The sequence below is a fragment of the Boleophthalmus pectinirostris genome, unplaced genomic scaffold (assembly GCF_026225935.1).
Source record: "Boleophthalmus pectinirostris isolate CB_2022bp ecotype Guang Dong unplaced genomic scaffold, ASM2622593v1 HiC_scaffold_9, whole genome shotgun sequence".
NCBI lineage: Eukaryota > Metazoa > Chordata > Actinopteri > Gobiiformes > Gobiidae > Boleophthalmus > Boleophthalmus pectinirostris.
This window is the reverse complement of record NW_026571541.1, coordinates 127,812-147,492: the sequence shown is the minus strand read 5'-3', so window position 1 is coordinate 147,492 and position 19,681 is coordinate 127,812. Positions and strand designations below refer to the sequence as shown.

The following is a 19,681-nucleotide window of genomic DNA, read 5'->3' as shown; positions in this document are numbered from 1 at the left end:
CAAGAAAGGCAATCTCCAAAACTGAGGTGTTTATTTCTTTTGAGCTTTGAGTGCTCATTTGAGGAGGCAATAATTGTCAGAAAAGATAATCCATCTTCTTCCAGCCTCAGGTTCAGTTAAGGTTAGACATGGTGTATTTACACAGTCAAAAAGCACATTACTTCACATTGCATTGCTTCATTAGCATCATGCACCATGTTCTAAAAATTGCCCAAGCTGCCCATTATGAGAGGAGGAAGGAAGAAAAACAAGCAATTCAATTGCTGTGTGGTGGCGCACTCTGCTGGTTGAGTAGGGTTATATGTCTTTTCCTGTTACCATAGAGAAATGCACAAATGAATATAGAGAATGGTTATTGCAACATATACACATACATACACAGAATGTACATCTGATTTCTGATTTAAAATAATAATCAGATAGAAAAAAACATAAGAAAAAGTTAATTAGATCATATTATTAATAGGTGGTCTATATATGTATGTGTGTGTGTGTGTGTGTGTGCGTGCGTGCGTGCGTGCGTGTGTGTGTGTGTGTGTGTGTGTCAGGTCGTCTACCAGAGGTCTAGGAGCTTGAAAGTTCTGCGCAGTATCTTTGTTGTTCCCAGTACTGCACTTTTCTGGACTGAGATGTCTGTTGTTTTTCCTGGTATCTGTTGTAGCCTCTTCCAGTTTGGGGGTTACAGCCCCGAGTGTCCGATCACCACAGGCACCACTGATGCCTTTACTTTCCAGGCTCTCTCCAGCTCCTCCTTGAGCCCCTGGTGTTTCTCTAGTTTCTCGTGTTCCTTTTTCCTGATATTACCATCACTTGGTATTGCGATATCCACCTATATATATATATATATATATATATATATATATATATATAGGTGGGTTGGTGTGTTTTCTGAAAGGCCACGCCCATGCCCTAAGTTTTTAACTGACCCTGCTTTCGATTATCCTTCCAAACCAGTTTCCGAGGAAATTGCCCAGTGATATGACACGCCCCGTTACCTGCCGACATTCCCTAGCCCTGTGAAAAACTCAAATAAAATTAATGTACAGCTTCTACTTGTTCACCTGAAGTAGAGCATCAGCACAGAGTTGATGTTGGGTCCTTGTGCCTGCCCTTCATTATACAGGAGCATAATGGGACTTTGAGCTTGGATTTGAAAATAATACTAATAGTAATGTAAATAATAATGACAGTCACATTTGGTGTGTTTGTTTTTGGAGGCAAATAGTTTTGCATTACTGGTATTAAACCCTGAAACCTAACTCCATCTAACTAACCACATTAAAGCTGTCATTTGTAAATGAAAAAATTATATATATATATATATATATATATATATATATATATATATATATATATATATATATATATATTTTTTTTTTTTTTTTTTTTTTTTTTTAACCACCGTCAGATTTGAACCCTTTCCCCCCTCCCCTCACCTGGCCTTTGTTCAGGCTCACCTGTGCTTCTGGTCTTCTTGTTTTTTCTGTCAAACTATCACACTATGAAAGTAGATCACACTACATTAAAGTAGATCAATCTAATGGTCTTATGTGACAATACAACAGGTCTGCCAGTCTAAATACAAACAGTAGCTTTAACAAATTCAATTATTAAAATTTGAAACTGTTCAAACCAGCAAAACAAGAGAGAGGTGTGTCATCTTTATTTAACAAATAAACACAACAGAAGGTGGAGCACAGGGCATGCATCAACACCAACATCAGACATGTTGTTCTCTTTGACAAACAGGTTTATTTACTGTATCTGCACAATGTCTTTGCAAAGTCTGAGAACAGCCAGGTTTTGAATAGTCTTAACTAACATTTCATCTTTTCCTGGTTGCCACGTTCAGGGGTCTTACACTCGTAGCCACAGCCGCTGTAGCAGAATTTGAGGTTCTTGTCACAGTCGAGGTCGTCAGAGCATCGATCATCACACGTAGGTAAATCGTGGATCAGCGCAGGACAGGATCATGGTTTGGTTTCTGTGGACATAAAAACAGAAATAACAGTATCAAAGATGCACTGTGACTTTTCTAGTGGAGGTTTGGCCACCTTCTTATCTCCTGGAGATGTTATTGATTCATTCACAAAAAATATGCCCTTTGGTGGTTGTTGTTACTGTTTGGATCATGTTTTACATAGAGCATTACATAATAAAACCAGGTGACTGAAACAAACACTGAAGGGTGTATGACTGATGACTGGCTTTTGACAGGTTTGTCCACAGCCACTGGAGCAGCATTTCAGGTTCCCCTCACAGTCTTGGTCAGAAGTGCAAGAACTGATACAGAATCTAAAGCCCTTTGGAGCAGGGCACAGTCCTTGTTTGGGTTTAGACACTGTGGACATTTACAAAGTTGCAAACAAAATTGTGATTTGGTCACAGATTGGCAGTCTTGCCAGTGTAGTGATTATTGTTAAAAAGTACATGCTCAACTAAAAAAATGTGTGATAGTGTAAGAAATTGTATGGACAGTATGTATTTTATTTACTTAATGAGACAGCACACAATTTTGACATTAACCTTAACAGGGGAGATGATTTGAACCAGGTGCTAATTTCCACCTGTAGCATGTTTTGGGTGGGTGGTGGGAACTTCAGCACCCAGAGGAAACCCATCCAGACACAGTGAGAAACATGCAAGCTCCACACAGAAAGGTGTGGGCGACCTGGGGATCAAACCCAGAAACTTCTTGCTGTGAGGCATGAGTGCTAGCCACTCAGCCACCATATATTCTCAGCACCTGACCTTCCAGAGGGAAGAGCAAAGGCACAAAGGTCACAGTCAGGAGGCAGAAGACAGAGCACTTCATGTTGTTCACCGCAGACACAGACACATTAAACTGAGGTACGAGCTTCTATGTTTCCACCTAAAATACAGCCTCAGCATTGAGCTCATATTACATACATAGTACCCGCCCTGCAGTAAACAGGAGCATACACCCAAAGAAATGAATATTTAGATTTACTTAAAGCCTTGTGTCAAGCAGGTGCACACCACCACATTTTGGACACATTGAGAAATTGTTGTAAATTGCTTATATCATATGGACTTAACATACTTCAGTAGGATCTATGTAGATGGCAAGACATTTTCATGACGTAGTTAATACTCAACCATACCAGCTTGTCAAAGTCTGATCCTGTCAGATCTCAGAAACTAAGCAGGCTGGGCCTTGGATGGGAGACCACTAGGAATTCCAAGAACCACAGTGGGGCACCAGTGGCAAAAAACTGTTGTCGTGTCCTTAGGCAAGACACTTCACAAATAGCCTAGTATGAAAGTGGTGTGTGTGTGAGTGTTGGTGGTGGTTGGAGGGGCCGATGGCACAGATTGGCAGCCTTTCTTCCATCAGTCTGCCCCAGGGCAGCTGTGGCTACAGTAGTAGTTTACCACCACTGAGTGTGGAGTGACTGAATAATGAACTGTAACTGCTTTGGGGATCTTGAGAAGTGCTATATAAATGCAATCCATCCATCAATCAACCGTACTGGATGCAAAATACATAACTGCTTTATAATATATTTCATAATAATTACTCAAAATCTTAAGAATTTGCCTTCTTAACCCTAATTCAAATTTATTAAATAACTTTTACCATTACATAGAACTTACAGCACTACAGTAACTTAATCCTACTTGCCAAGATATGCAGGTTTTCAATTAATCCCAGATGTTCCAACCCAACACATTGTCTTTGTTCTGACTCGTCGGTCTAGGGGTAGGATTCTTGCTTTGGGTGTGAAAAGTCCTGTGTTCAAATCCCAGATGAGCCCACCTACCTTTAGGTGCAGTTTTCTGTAGGCATCAATTATTTTGAGCCTGCCACAACCTATCATAAATAGGCATTAGGGGAAAAAGATGTGGCTTGTTGGACTAGGGGTATGGTTCTAGCTTTGGGTGTGAGAGGTCCTGGGTTCAGTTCTCAGACAAGCCTGGTTCATCAGCAGTGTGTGTGTTGTTTGTCTGGTTACCGTTTTCAAGTTGTCAAGTAGTTAAAGTCAGTGGACACCATGGATCCTGCTTCCCAGTGTGTGTCGGTTTTCAATTAAGATCCCAGATGTTCCAAACCATCCAACGATTTGGAAAAAAAAAAATCTAAATTCATACCTGATTTCACTCAGTCAACTGTTGGCTACATGTGAGCCCTCAGGTGTTCTGGCTCATTGGTCTAGGGATGTGATTTTTGCTTTGACTTGAACCTGTCACAACCTACCATGAATGGCATTTGTTGTGAAAGTGTGGCTCGTTGGTCTAGGGGTATGATTCTCGCTTCGGGTGCGAGAGGTCCCGGGTTCAAATCCCGGACGAGCCCACCTCCTCTGGGGAAGGTTTATGTGGTAACAGCTGCAACAGTTCTCAGCAGACATCTTTTTTTTTTGAGACTGCCACAACCGATCATGTACAGGCATTAGGTGAATAAAGTGGCTCGTTGGTTTAGGGGTATGATTCTCACTTTGGGTGAGAGAGGTCCTGGGTTTAAATCCCAGATGAGCCCTGTTTATTCAGCAGTTTATCTGGTCACAGCTGCACTAGTCTGCCATTTTCATCAGCTAGTTAAAGCCTAGAGGATACTATGGATCCTGCTTTTCACACTATGCCGACTTTCAATGAAGATCCCAGACAGTCCAACCCAACAAACCATCTGATAACAGCTTTCACAGTTTACCATTTTCACCAAATAGTTTAAGCCTAGAATACACATTGAATCCCGATTTCCAGTCAATAACTCACACCTGATATCATTCTTGGTCATGCTTTATGTGAGCTATTCTGGCTGATTGATCTAGAGGGTATTAAGACATGATATTAAACATCTCGTAGCATGTGAAGTTGTGAAAATAAACCAAGTGTAGCCTCACAGGTTTGTCCCCTGAGAAAAGCCATAGGTTGAAACATGTCGGGACTTTGTTAGTTGTCCATTAAGACATGCTGTATATTAATAAAGGCATTTTATTTTAATCAGTGAGTGCCTTGGGTTTTTTGCATCTTTGCAGCCTCACATAGTTTGGCCACTGCCGGCCAACATAAGGGCATAGCACCGGCAGGCACGCCCCCCTCTCCATGCTTTCACTTCCATATTGCCAAATTACTCGCACTTTTTATACGCAGGGTACAGGGGTAACGCCAAGCTGATGCTCGGCTTCACCTGTACGCTTGAATATAATAGCTTATTTGCCTGCATATTAGTGGGTATTTGAAATGTTTCTTGGTTTTTATTGTGTGTGTTTTTTTATATTACTGCCTGTCCCCTGCGTTGCGTGCTCCCCTGGCCCCTGACAAGCTTCAATTTCAGGTAGTTTTTAGGAGATTCTATAGGGGGTTCGTGTTATTACGGGATGTTCATGCTAACAAAATGTTTGTTTGATAGACGCTGTTGGCCATTGCTGTTTTATTTTGGTTCATTTAAGTTAGTTTTCTTTCAGTTAGGGGTTCTCGTGGGTTGGGTATTGATATTGTTTGTCTCCACCACTCCGATTTTAGTTATATGTAGATACCCTGTGCTTTTCCTGTGTATATTTTAAATTAATTAGTTTTCTCCTAGTGTTGGGTCAGCGCGGTCGCCCCACTTGGTGGAGGGTTGGTGACAGAGTTCCCCACTTCAGGCTCATCACTTCTCGTGTGTTGTAGTATTTTGCACGCCCTCACTTTGCACGTTTTAAGTTACCTTTAGGTTTATCATTTTGTGTGTGTGTGGTTCACGGAGCCCAGTGGGTACTCCGATCCCAGGTGGTTGCTGCCCGCATCAGGTACAGCCAGGTTATTTTATAATCCCTGCTGATTTGTATCTGTTTTTAACTATAGCCTGAACTCAATATCTATATTTTTGTAAATAAATTAATGAAATGGATTAAATTAAATTAAATTCTTTAAAACATCTCATTTCCTCATTTTAACCACCACCTGCAGTCCCTACCTGTGTTTAAGTAGCCTGCCCTTTTGGTTACACAAGGGTGCAACAGGTCTAGGGTTCAAATCCTGGATGAGCCCAGCACATCAGCGTCATGTGTTGTTTTATCTGGTAACAGCTGCACCAGTTTGTCATTTTCCTGCTTTATGTCTGGCAGGTTTTCAGTTCAAATCCCAGATGTTCCAACTCAACAAACCATCCAACCTCTTCTCAATAAATTATAATTCGTACCTGATTTCACTCAGTCAGTTGTTGGCTACATGTGAGCTCTAAAGCTCACAGCTTTTCATTTCCAATCCCACACTTTCCAACTCAACAAACCATGCTTTCACTTCCCAGAAAATGACTCCACCTGATATGACTCAATCAATGGTCGTTGCTCCAGGTTGGTATGTGATTCACTGTCAGATGTTGCCCTTACCTCTACAGGCATCTCCCAGGCATGTATTTTATCTCCACTCCTGTATGCCTCAAACACTGATGATACTGTGTAATATGAGCCCTTTAATTCAGAATATTATATTTCTGAGAAAAAATTGACAAGCTGATAAAGTTACTAAGACACTAAAGACACAAAACTACTCATTTTACTTCATGCCACTTCTGAATAAACAAGCCCTGTATTAGCAGAATGTGGAATAATGTGAAAAGAGTGAAAGAAGCCCTTTTTTGTGTATATTTGAGTAAATAAAAATAAAAAAGAATAATTAAGAATAAGACAAACTTGAGCTAAATCATTTAAAAAAAGGGAAAAAAATGGCAAGCTTAAAAATGATGTTAATATTTGCCACTACACAGAGCTCATCTCCACAGTCTGGAGTCTCTGAAGCCTGATCTCCAGCTTTTTGAGTCTGACTTTAGATTCACATGATCCGGCCTCAGCAGCTCTGTCTCCTTTAGTGTGTTCAAGACGGTGCACCTCACATGAGTAGGTTTTCTCAAAGTCCTTCCACACTGGTCAGAGCTGCAGCTTTTCTCTTCAGTCTGGAACATTTGGACACGTTTCTGACATTTCCTTACTGACTTGAAAGCCTTTCCTCTCTTTCCCAGTTTTATGGTTTGTTTGCTGTTTGTGTGTTCAGTAGTGACTCTGGAACTGCTGTAATGTTCCACACTCATATAGTCTGTCAGAAGTGAATTCTCATGTGTCTATTGAGATTGAATGATGCAGTGAAGGCTTTCCCACACTGCTCACACTTGTATGGCCTCTCTCCAGTGTGAACTCTCATATGTATTACAAGGCAGCTTGACCGTGAAAATGTCTTCTGGCAATCATCACATCTGTATGGTTTTCTCCCTGTGTGGATTCTCATATGTGCTTCCAGTGTACCAGACTGTGTAAATTCCTTCCCACACTGGTCACACTTGTACGGCCTCTCTCCTGTGTGGACTCTCATGTGTGATACAAGGTTGCTTGACGTTGAAAATGTCTTGTCACAGACATCACATCTGTATGGCTTTTTCCCCTGTGTGGATTCTCATATGTTTACAGAGGTCACTGGACTGTTTATATTCTTTCCCACACTGGTCACATTCAAATGGTTTCTCTCCTGTGTGGATTCGCATATGGCGAATGAGGGCAGCGGAGTGTTTAAATTGATTCCCACACTGGTCACATTCAAACGGTTTCTCTCCTGTGTGGATTCTCATGTGTACTTTGAGTGAACTAGAGTGCTTAAATTCCTTCCCACACTGGTCACAGCTGTATGGTTTTTCTCCTGTGTGAGTTCTGTAGTGTACTTTAAGTCTGGAAGCACTTGGCCATGCTTTTCCACACTGGTCACATGTAAACACCATTCTGTAGCTCTGCATTAGAACAAAGAAAAGAAAGTGTCAAGTAAAAATCACAAAATAAACATAAAATAACAAATACTGATTTATAAGTAAGAATGTTTCAATGTGTGTTTTACAAGGTTACATTAAGTTGCATAAAGAATCAATTAAGGTTTATTTTCTTTTAAAGAAATACTCTTTTCTGTCTGTAGCAATATATTATCGAAATAAGGTAAAATATTCAGAGATATTTAACAATCTTTTGCTGTGAATCCCACATGGACCATGGATATACTTACCAGAGTAGTGGCAGAAAGTTCAAAAAGTCCTTCAACCAACAGTTTATGGTCCACTCTGCTAAAAGTTATGGTTAATTCTTGGCAAAGAAAGCCGTTTTTTCTGTGTTTTCTGTGTCCAGCTCTTTCTTTGTCTCTGAGCTGCTGCAGTTGGTGAAGTGTCCCTCCACTCCTCCCCACTCCTCTGATTGGACCACAGCAGCCAATCAGGAGGATCTGAGCAGCTCTTCAAAACTCACATGAGACACAGACATTACGCTGAACCACAAGAAACAGGGCAGCATTAACATAATAAAGGTGATTAAGTGTCAGTGAGCCAGGTGGATTAGTGCATGGAGCTGTGGGCTGAGGCAGAGGTGTGAAGGGCTCAGGGAGTGGAGCATTGACAAAGAGAACACTGATTTAAAAGGTAAAGACTATGTTAAGTAGAGATCATTTTAACTCCTGTATATTCACACATGAGATCAGATAGTCTTTATTATTATAATTTCACAGGTCTTTGCACAGTAGACAGGGGTCAGTTTATTTTTACTTTTTTCAATGACCCATTTGCCAAAACCACAACTATTAAAAGTGGGACAAACACTCAGGCCCCACCATAAAATCAGTCTCAATAGTGACATTTTACTTTACTTACAAACCAGAAGTCATCACTACAATGAACAAAAAATTGTGAATGACCTGTTTTCTAAAATATGCAGCTAAGTCATCGTTCACATCTTTAAGTCTGTCACATCTGTACTATCAGTCTGCAACCTGAAATGATGGTGTCAAACATAATAAACATAATTTAATCTACTATGACAACTAATAAACCTTTCCAACTAAAACAATACAAAACACTGAACTGTTTTCACAGCATTTGTCTGTTTTACTTTCAGCACTTGAGTAATTAGTAACTGATGGTCTTAATAATGTGAACTGTGTTTCTATGAAGTCACATGAACTTATGTATTGTACAGTACAGTTATGTACAGTATTATAGTATATGCAGTACAGTATACTCTATATACGTGTACAGTATTATAGTGTGTGTAGTGGTGTATACTCTACATATGTGCACAGTGTTATTGCCGTACTGTATATAGTGTATGCAGTACTTTATACTCTATATACATGTACTGTATTATAGTAGTACTGTACTCTATATACATGTACTGTATGATAGTATATGCAGTATTGTATACTCTATGTACATGTATAATATTATAGTATATGGAGTACTGTACTTTATATACATGTGTGACTTTTTAAACAAGTTTTAAATTTTTTTTGCAGATGTCCTTTTCTCACATGCACCTGTCAGTCCCTGTCTGTTTCAAATGCTGTACCTGTCACGAGAAAAAAAACATAACAAAAAAAACTCTGGTTTATTTGTAAATAAATGAAAAAGACCCAAACTCCATCTCCTGTCATCTCTCCTGCACCTGTCACACAGACAGGGTTGTTCTTCACCTGAGTTGAGGGCTCATATTAGTCCGTCATTACCTGTTCAAAATCACAGTGATCCAAATACTTGTAATACCCTAACCCTAACCCTTGTGTCTCAAGTCCCATATTTACGTGAAAGTATCTAAAGATCAAACAGACAGAACTCTCCCAAATGTTCCTCTTATCAAAAAAGAAAAGAAAAAAAAAAAAAAATCCTTGTTTTCAAAGACTTCACTGCCAGAGGAAGTGTCTTGCTCAAAAGCAGCCCTGTCTTGACTGACGTCGGTTTGGAGTTGTATTCCTCACTTCAGTTTCTCGGTTTGGAGGCTTCACTTTCATATCGGGCTGTATTTACAGTGTGTTTGTGAGCCAAGTCCACTCTGGTCCGTGTCACTCAAGTTTTACTTGGTCCATCGTGTCTCCATCGTGTCTCGCTGTTCTAGCCGAGTATATTTCATCCTGAACACGCGCGGACTGTGCCATGCAGTTCTGTCAGTGAACCCACAGAGGGCGACAAAGACCACCCTACCATGGCATTACCCCTGTATTTGTTTATATGCAGTAGCCCAATTAACAGTACAGATACATTATTTTATGATGTCCACTACTTTTATACTTTCATATTTATTATTTATACCTTTGTATTGAAATTCTGATCTTGTTTTTGTATTTTGTGTTGTTGTTTTCGACCACACACACCCATACACTTACCCACCACCATGCCACACCCAGTTCCAGAAAGACTCTGTAACTGCTGCAATATCTACAATACAGTTCACTTGGTGTAGCAGCCCTCTCTGTGCCACTCTCTGTGCCCACTCTGTGCCACTCTCTGTGCCCACTCTCTGTGCCCACTCTCTGTGCCCACTCTCTGTGCCCACTCTCTGTGCCCCACTCTCTGTGCCCACTCTCTGTGCCCACTCTCTATACACCTCTCCGTGCTCCTCTCCGTGCCTTGTGTGTCTGTTTACATCCACGCAGCGCATGGATCGAGGTGAAGCTGCAGATTAGTGACAGTGACTCTACTTCCTGTGGACTTTATCTCCAATCTTTTATGCTTTAAAAATCCTGTATCTGAAGTTTTGCTCCACATTTCATAAATAATAATAATAACACAGTTTTGACTTGTATTTGAACTAGAAGTGCAGAGTCTGATCTTTGAAAAACACTGGCACATTTCAAATGTCTCATCACGCCGATGTGTCCGAGTCCGACCCAGTTTCTCTTTAAGGCTAAACGTCAATGAAATTGGAAACATTGGGTCTCAGTTCATGTATATTTACACACTGAATACTGCACATTATTTCATTGTTGTAATGAACACATTGATTTTCAGATGGTGTAATGCAACAATATACTATTGAAAGCAGACAACATGCCAAACAGCTGGTCAGAGTTGTTCAAAGAAGAAACCTCCATCCACTGAGTGCATTTACTGCTATCCATGATATGAAAAAGAAACTTCACACACAAACATTTGATGGTGCTCAATCAATTGTTCAATCAATTCCTGATGAATTGTCTTTAGATTGTGGCTACCATAAAAGCTGTCAACACATGTTTTTCCAAAATGTTAACTGTGCTTTAAGCAATTGGTTGGTTCAGTTCTCGGCCCCTCCTCTTCATGCTCTATCTCAAGGGCCTCTAACCTGTAGCTCGGGGGGCACCAGCAGCTCTCCACCCCATTCCAAGTACCTCACCAATGTATTTCTGAATTATACATATTGTGCTGAATCAGTACAATTTGATTAATTATCATTGTAAATCTAACATATTAATGCCAGTTTTGTGCACTGATAAATGAATAATGGTTTATATGTCTAACTGTCCCTAATCTAAGGCTGTGGCTCTTATATTTACTACATTTCTTGCAACTGTTAAAATAAGTAGCTCTTTTTCTTTTGTAAGGGTAGCTCACCAGAGGAAAAAAGGTTGGAGACCCCTTGTCATTTACTGTCCTCTTGTAACCCCGCAGGCTGCAGTTTTGCAGAGATGGTTGAGGTGGAGGTTTCTGCTTTGAAGAACTCTGACCAGCTGTCAGAGTGACATGTTGTCTGCCTTTGATAGTATATTGTTGCATTACACCATCTGAAAATCAATGTGTTCATTACAATAATGAAATAATGTGCAGTATTCAGTGTGTAAATATACATGAACTGAGACCCAATGTTTCCAATTTCATTGAAGTTTAGCCTCAAACAGACATACGATACAGATATTACGCACACGCGCACGCACGCACACACGTGCACTAATTTCAATCTGACAATAGCTAATGTTTTCAATCTAGAAGTTGACTCAGTCTCTTGATAACCAGAAAAATGTACCAACACCATGCAAAACTTTAGGGTTATTTGACCATTTATGCAGTTGCAGCACCTTAATATTTACAGTTCCATCATTTTACAAATACCTTTTTCTAAAATAGGGTTTTTTTTGGGCCCTGAGACCAAACAGGGCCGAGTTGGGGTTGGCCCTATCAACTCGTGATGGCCCAAGATATAAGATAACAAGAAATAATAGTGAACAAAAGGAAGCAAAAACCATGCTGAGGGGTGGACCTGGCTCCCGGCCAAAATAGTAATGTCACATTTGGTGTGTTTGATTTTGGAGGCAAATAGTTTTGCATTACTGTGGTATTAAACCCTGAAACCTAACTCCAGCTAACTAACCACATTAAAGCTGTCATTTGTAAGTTTATTCTTTTTCTTTTCTTTTTTTTTTTTTTTTTACCACAGTCAGATTTGAACCTTTCCCCCCTCCCCTCACCTGGCCATTGTTCATGCTCACCTGTGCTTCTGGTCTTCTTGTGTTTTCTGTCAAACTATCACACTATGAAAGTAGATCACACTACATTAAAGTAGATCAATCTAATGGTCTTATGTGACAATACAACAGGTCTGCCAGTCTAAATACAAACAGTAGCTTTAACAAATTCAATTATTAAAATTTGAAACTGTTCAAACCAGCAAAACAAGAGAGAGGTGTGTCATCTTTATTTAACAAATAAACACAACAGAAAGGTGGAGCACAGGGCATGCATCAACACCAACATCAGACATGTTGTTCTTTGACAAACAGGTTTATTTATTATTTACTGCAAAGGTTGAGAACAGACAGCGGATTAATAGTCTTAGGCCTATATTTAAAATAAGAGTGTGTGTGTGTCAGTGTGATATATATATATATATATATATATATATATATATATATATATATATATACATATACATATACATATATATATAGGGTTAGGGTTTCATCTTTTCCTGGTTGCCACGTTCAGGGGTCTTACACTCGTAGCCACAGCCGCTGTAGCAGAATTTGAGGTTCTTGTCACAGTCGAGGTCGTCAGAGCATCGATCATCACACGTAGGTAAATCGTGGATCAGCGCAGGACAGGATCATGGTTTGGTTTCTGTGGACATAAAAACAGAAATAACAGTATCAAAGATGCACTGTGACTTTTCGAGTGGAGGTTTGGCCACCTTCTTATCTCCTGGAGATGTTATTGATTCATTCACAAAAAATATGCCCTTTGGTGGTTGTTGTTACTGTTTGGATCATGTTTTACATAGAGCATTACATAATAAAACCAGGTGACTGAAACAAACACTGAAGGGTGTATGACTGGGCACAGTCCTTGGGTTTAGACACTTTGGACTTTTACAAAGTTACAAACAAAACTGTGATTTGGTCACAGATTGGCAGCCTTGCCAGTGTAGTGATTATTGTTAAAAAGTACATGATCAACTAAAAAAGTGTGTGTCTGTGTGCAAATTTTATAACAAACTAACCAACTTTATTATTTTTCAAATAATTAATTCAACTGAAATCAGAATATGATCAGGTGCTTGGATTGTGAAAGAGCAGCCCATCACTGAACAGTCAATTAGCCCTGAGTCATTTTAAACTGCAGGTCACCTAAACAAATACTGAAGGGTGTTTTACTCGTGATTGGGTTGAGACAGGATTGCAGACAGCCCATGGTGCAGCACTTCAAGGTCCTCGGACAATCGCTGTCTGTGGAGCAGAACTTTGTGCAAGGGAGGAACTTAGCATCAGCGTTCATCACTGGACAATGTCCATCTTTGTCTGAGATCACAAGAAACACAATTTATTTAATGAGAAAAAAAATGTCATTATATAATTGAATAGCTTTAAAGTGCTCAGCTTTTATGTAGAAGGTTCACCATCTGATTGTCTCCATGGAAATGTTACTTTTTTCATTCTTTTTTGCAATAAATTGAATAAATGCAATACATACAAATGTTCCAGTTCAATGCATTTGTGATGTAGTAAATGTTACCACAACAAATAAGTTGATACAACTGAGGGAAAATGAAAATATGAAGTTACGCAAGGTCACAGAATTGTGACTATACAACATAGACCTTCTATGTTTTCCATTTAAAAGTATATTTTCAGTGACTGACCTTCCAGAGCGAAGAGCAAAGGCACAAAGGTCACAGTCAGGAGGCAGAAGACAGAGCACTTCATGTTGTTCACCGCAGACACAGACACATTAAACTGAGGTACGAGCTTCTATGTTGCATTGAGCTCATATTACATAGTCACAGTGCCCGCCCTGCAGGAAACAGGAGCATGCACCCAAAGAAAATGAATATTTAGATTTACTTAAAGCCTTGTGTCAAGCAGTTGCACACAACCACAATTTTGACTGACACATTGAGAAATTGTTTTAAAGCGTGTTTATATAATATGGACTTCAGTAGGATCTATGCAGATTTAGATGAAAAATGCAGTCTACTATCTAAATATGGATGTTGGGGTGTCTGCTGTGTAAAACTCATCTTGGTTGCAAACATTCCGGAATGCCAACTGTGGCGACATGAGGATGTTCAATTTTATAATAAATTGTTGCAACAATGCCACTCCAAATCTAGTTTGGGGAAATAGAGTCTAAATATTGGGCACACAGGTAAGTGTATCAAAGTGAGGGGGAGAGCCAAGTTCCATCATTTACACAATCTTTATTTTCTCTATTTTAAGAGACAGTTTTAAGTTGTTTAAAAGTAGCTACAGCCATAAAAACAGGAAAAACAGGAAAACACTACAGTGGGAGAAACAGGTACAAAATATTGAAAACACAAAGCGAAACCCCAAAACCAGACACAAAACAAAACTAAAAAAAAAAACACACAAAAAGAAAAGCAGAGAGAGAGCGCAGACCTCCACCAAGGACTACCCCCATTTTTTATATAAATTGCGATAAAATCAGTCTTCTGGATCAGATCCGGATCAGCCTTTGGAATATGAAAGAGGATCCCATTGTCCATCCCTGAGTCAAGCTTCATGGGGTTTGGTCAATAATTAACCGAGATATTGAGAAACAAAATTTTTGGCCCCATTTACCACAATGTTAACTAAAATTTCAAAGTGATCCAGAATCCAGGATTTCTTCCGGATCATCCCCAAAATGAAATCAGTTCTTCCTTTTCTCATTTCCAACAAATTCTGAAAATTTCATCAAAATCAGTCCATAACTTTTTGAGTTATGTTGCTAAAAGACAAACAAACAAACAGACAAACAAACAGACAAACGCCGGCAAAAACATAACCTCCTTGGCGGAGGTAACAAAAGTAAAACAAAACAAAAGTAAAACAACATATTGTGGTTGGAAGTGACAGTGCGCAATCCCAGGCAAAAGCAACTTTACACAGAACTACTGCGTCCAGACGTGGTCCAAACAACATGGACCAGCACACGCTATAAACACAACACAGTTTAGAAAGGCTGGTTGGCACAGGTAGTTTGTAGTAGAGCTTGTCACCTGACGCCGCGGTTTAGGGGACACGGCGGCGCACAGCCAAGCGCAACAGGGCGAGGGACTCACTCGGCTCACCTGTGGAACTAAGGAGAGACACCAGTAAGAATCTGGGCGTGGATGAATGAGTGGAGGAGGATCGGTCGTGCATTACCTTGTGGGCAGAGATGAACGCGCACACTAGGTGCTCCAGAGGAGCGAGGGACTGATGCGGAGCCGAGGACCGGCCAAGCAGCGGCACTAAAAGGAGACATGATAGTAAATTTGGATGTAACGTGCATGGGAGATTATGAATGGAAGTTTACCTGAGCTGGAGGACAGAGTGGCCACCAGGAGAGGCCCGGAGGGGGAAAAGGGGGAACGACTGAGAAGGGAGCGCTTAAATAGTCCACCAGCGCAGCGCCACGGCACGACAGGTAAGAACACCCGCAGCCCAGACCCTCAAAGCCGGTCTTGCCACATCTGCATCAGTTCACGTCATGATGTGAGAGCTCCTGTTTAGAGCTCATAAACAAAACAGAACATGTTTGTGACATTTTCAAACAAGCAGAGACTATTTGCACCAACAGTCCCTTCCAGGGTGAGCCTGTGGACAGAGGACAAATACTTTGGAACTATTTTTGATGCTCTGTTAAACTTGTCATCAAACACAGAAGAGCTTTAGAAAAACTGTCACCAGGGGCAGTACCTGTTAAGGAAATGATGGTCTTCTGATGTTAATAAAAACATGGTGATAACCTTTTATTATGCCTGTATTGAGAGCATTCTGTCCTTTTCATGCATGTGTTGGTTCTACACTGTCAGGGTTCAAAACAGGTCACAGTTGATCGCTGCATTTTTCCTAGTTACAACAACTTATTATTATAACTATACTCCTTGATTTAGTGGAGCACACTGGTCAGACTGAATATCCATGTACGATAAATTCATGTAAAGGTCTTATATGATACAAAATTGATTCTTGTGAGCTTTATAATGCTGTTACCTGCCTAAAAACACACCTAGAGCTGTGTTCTGTTTCATTCACACATTTGAGTAATTATTATTATTATAAAAATTCCTTGGTTCCACATTGTGATCTCATGAAGTGGTAGTTTTCAAGTGAACAGCTCCTTTTACCTTTTGTTTAGTAGAGGTGGGCAATTCCAGGGCTGAAATTATCCTATTAAGTCAAGTGAAGGTGTATGGAGTTTAAAAACACAGTGGAGCACTTCCTGTGACATCAGAAGGTGGAACAGAGGATTTTCTGTTTGAGAGAAGGACTCAGTCTAAATATGCAGTTTGTGTGTTAAACATGTGTGAAAGAAACAAAACACAACTCCAGGTTTGTGACGAGGAAACTCCAGGACATTAGACGAGCTCATATAGTTCCTACTGTTAAAACACAAAACTACTCCATTTGCTTCATGCCACTTCTGCTTTTGTCTTCAGCTGCAGAGTCTGAAACAGCTACAAAGAAGGCACTGATCAGTAAAGCTTTTAGTTGGGTGCATGACCAGAGAGAAACTGAAGTTATGGAAAAGGGTCAGGTTGTTAAACTTGCTCATCTCACAGCTTTCACAGAATTCAGAGAAGCGGCTGTTGCTGACATCACTAGTCATAACCTCAGACAAAAAATGGTCAGACTGTGCTTGTGTTACCATGTACTGTTTGTGACAACATTCATGAAACTTGCCTCATTGGCAAAAAGATCAACTCCTCTGATTGTGCACAGCAGGTCTTCGTCACTGAGTTCCAGAGCTTTTTCTCAAAATTTTTGTATACACTTGATTGGAAGCTGTATCTCTTGCCGGACACTTACTTCACTGCACTATTACTGCAGAATATGCAATAACTCCTGAACAAAACTAAAGAATCCACAAGCTCATGTTTCTGTCTCATTAAGAAATTTTCTTGACACTTGCTTAAAGCATTGTTAGCATTTTGGAAAAAACATGTGTTGGCAGCTTTTATGGTAGCCACAATCCAAAGACAATTCATCAGTAACTGATTCAGCAACATCTTGCTAACCAGCACAATCAAATGTTTGTGTGCGAAGTTTCTTTTTTTATATCATGGATCACAGTAAATGCACTCAGTGGATCAGTCTTAGAAGACAAAAGTATGAACCTATCATTTACTGTCCCTTGTAACTATGCAGGCTGTAGTTTTGCAGAGATGCTGAGGTGGAGGTTTCTGCTTTGAAGAACTCTGACCAGCTGTCCAGTCTTCATCATTTTGTTGTTTCTTTGGCATGTTGTCTGCTTTCAATAGTATATTGTTGCATTACACCATCTGAAAATCTGCGAATTCATTACAACAATGAAATAATGTGTAGTATTCAATGTGTAAATATACAAGTGCACGCACACACACACACAGACATGTGCACGCACACACACACACACACGTGCACGCACATACACGCACACACACAGACATGTGCACACACACACACACACACACAGTGCACGCACATACACGCACAGACATGTGCACGCACACACACACGACATGTGCACGCACACACACACAGACATGTGTACACACACACACAGACATGTGCACGCACACACACACAGACATGTGCACGCACACACACACACACAGACATGTGCACGCACACACACACAGACATGTGCACGCACACACACACACACACACACAGACATGTGCACGCACACACACACAGACATGTGTGCACGCCACACACACACAGACATGTGCACGCACACACACACAGACATGTGCACGCACACACACGCACACAGACATGTGCACGCACACACACACACAGACATTGTGCACGCACACACACACAGACATGTGCACGCACACACACACAGACATGTGCACGCACACACACGCACAGACATGTGCACGCACACACACACACACGCACAGACATGTGTACGCACACACACACACAGACATGTGCACGCACACACACACACACACAGACATGACATGTGCACGCACACACACGCACAGACATGTGTACGACACACGCACACACACGCACAGACATGTGCACGCACACACACGCACAGACATGTGTACGCACACACACACAGACATGTGCACGCACACACACACGCACAGACATGTGTACGCGCACACACACACACACACACAGACATGTGTACGCACGCACACACAGACATGTGCACGCACGCACACACACACACACACACAGACATGTGCACGCACACACACGCACAGACATGTGTACGCACACACACGTACACACACACCATACTTTGTCTCCCACATCTACTTTGGTTGGTTGTTATCTCACAATCTGACAATAGTTAATGTTCAGTCTAGGAGTCGTGGACGCCTAGAAAAGGACACCAATCTCCCAATAGACTCAATCTCTTCTTATAACCAGAAAAAATTATCAGCTTCTCTCACAATTGTCTTTGGAAAATAACTTTTGATGGGATGTTGCATGAAGGGTCAGGATGTTGGTTGGTTGTGTGTGGGTTGTGTGTGTTTGTATGTGTAACCTGGTTACCATAGTTTTATCTTGCACTCTGACCTTGAGTTTTATTATTATTCACTATTAATGTAATTAAAATGATTCACTTTTAATGTAATTCACTTCATATAGTACAGCAGTACTTAAGTCAACTCTTTTCAAATATTGTTTCTATTTAAAAAATCCTGCTTGATCCCACAAGTAATGATAAAGCCTGAAAGTTCTGCCTCCTGCCGATTTGAGGTACAGTGAAGAACTTTGGTCATAGCAGCTGTTTCCCTCTAGATACAAAGGTCATCTTGGGCTTAAATTGAAGCTTATGAACATGGGACGTTTTTTATGTACACTTGAGGCAGTGATATATGCAATAAAATGCTTGAAAATGATCACTTTTGATGACAATTTGTCAGGCGGACAGAAATTTTTTAGTCTTTTAGGATATGTTGAGGGTGATATTTGACAGTAGAAAGGCAACAAGGCCCAAAATATTTTTCTCCTAGTTTCCCCCATGTGTCAGAATACACCATGCCAAATTTTAGGGTTATTTGACCATGTATGCGGTTTCAGTACCTTAATATTTACAGTTACATAATTTCGCAAATAGCTTTTCTTAAAAAGTGTGTTTTTTGGGCCCTGAGACCAAACGGGGCCGAGTTGGGGTTGGTCCCTATCAACTCGTTATGGCCCAAGATATAACAGGAAATAATAGTGAAAAAAAAGGTAGCAAAAAACATCCGGAGGGGTGGACCTGGCTCCCGGCCTAAAACTCTATTTCCCCAAACTAGATTTGGGGTGGCGTTGTTGTAACAAATTATACATGCCAAAGTGTTAACATGTACAAAACAAAAAAGGAAAGAATGACCAAAACATTCAGAAACATTTTAATGAAAGAGAAAGTTCTTGTTATTTAAGGGGAATGCGTCTCTTTAAAATGTCCCAAGTCCGAACAAGGAAAAGTTTTAGTTTCAGTTTGTGGGTCAATATCTGGAATTGAGTGATGAGCTCAACAAATGCCCAA

At 40.4% G+C, this 19,681-nt stretch overlaps 1 non-coding gene and 1 pseudogene across 1 annotated transcript; one reads left to right on the top strand and one right to left on the bottom strand.

Annotated features, from left to right (window-relative positions):
- The first annotated feature begins 4,246 nt into the window (after positions 1–4,246).
- On the top strand, positions 4,247–4,318 carry trnap-cgg (transfer RNA proline (anticodon CGG)). Its single transcript has one exon. It is a non-coding gene; the product is annotated as a tRNA-Pro (tRNA).
- Positions 4,319–6,483: 2,165 nt separating this feature from the next.
- LOC129407233 (zinc finger protein 664-like) lies at positions 6,484–10,400 on the bottom strand (annotated as a pseudogene).
- Positions 10,401–19,681: the final 9,281 nt, after the last annotated feature.